The sequence below is a fragment of the Colobus angolensis genome, unplaced genomic scaffold (assembly GCF_000951035.1).
Source record: "Colobus angolensis palliatus isolate OR3802 unplaced genomic scaffold, Cang.pa_1.0 Scaffold18, whole genome shotgun sequence".
Taxonomy (NCBI): domain Eukaryota; kingdom Metazoa; phylum Chordata; class Mammalia; order Primates; family Cercopithecidae; genus Colobus; species Colobus angolensis.
This window is the reverse complement of record NW_012114932.1, coordinates 1,936,910-1,937,433: the sequence shown is the minus strand read 5'-3', so window position 1 is coordinate 1,937,433 and position 524 is coordinate 1,936,910. Positions and strand designations below refer to the sequence as shown.

The 524-nt window shown below is 43.5% G+C and overlaps 1 protein-coding gene across 1 annotated transcript in view; it reads left to right on the top strand.

Annotated features, from left to right (window-relative positions):
- Nucleotides 1-524, top strand: part of RBM6 (RNA binding motif protein 6) — a 146,750-nt gene that overhangs the window by 145,818 nt on the left and 408 nt on the right. The window lies entirely within an intron of this gene.

Below are 524 nucleotides of genomic sequence, written 5' to 3'. Positions count from 1 at the left end.
CGCGCCCGGCCTCATGTTGGTTTACTACTCATTAGATCTTCAAAATTCTTCTGATTCCCTGTTATGGTAGAGATGGGGGAGGGTGAGAACTCTTTTTCTGAGTGCCTGCAGAGTACTCCATGCTTCACACTTTATGATTAAAAGTTGGCATAGTAAGGATCACCATTCCTCTCCAGGCACTGCCCAGCTCTTCTTCTCTCCATTGCTAAAATTCTCCAAAGAGGATATCTGCCCTCTTTCAAATCTTTCTCAGTTTCCCCATCATCACCTCTACCATTTTCCAGTATTTGCTTCAAAAATGAGTTTTTGTTTTTGTTTTTCCTTTTTTGAGACAGAGTCTTATTTTGTGGCCCAGGCTGGAGTGCAGTGGCATGATCACCACTTACTGTAGCCTCAACCTCCCTGACTCAAGTGATCTGCCTGCCTTGGCCTTCCAAAGTTTTGGGATTACAGGCATGAGCGACAGGGCCCAGCTCAAAAGTGAGCCTTTTAAAAAAAATTATTTGTGGTTAAAAGGACTATAG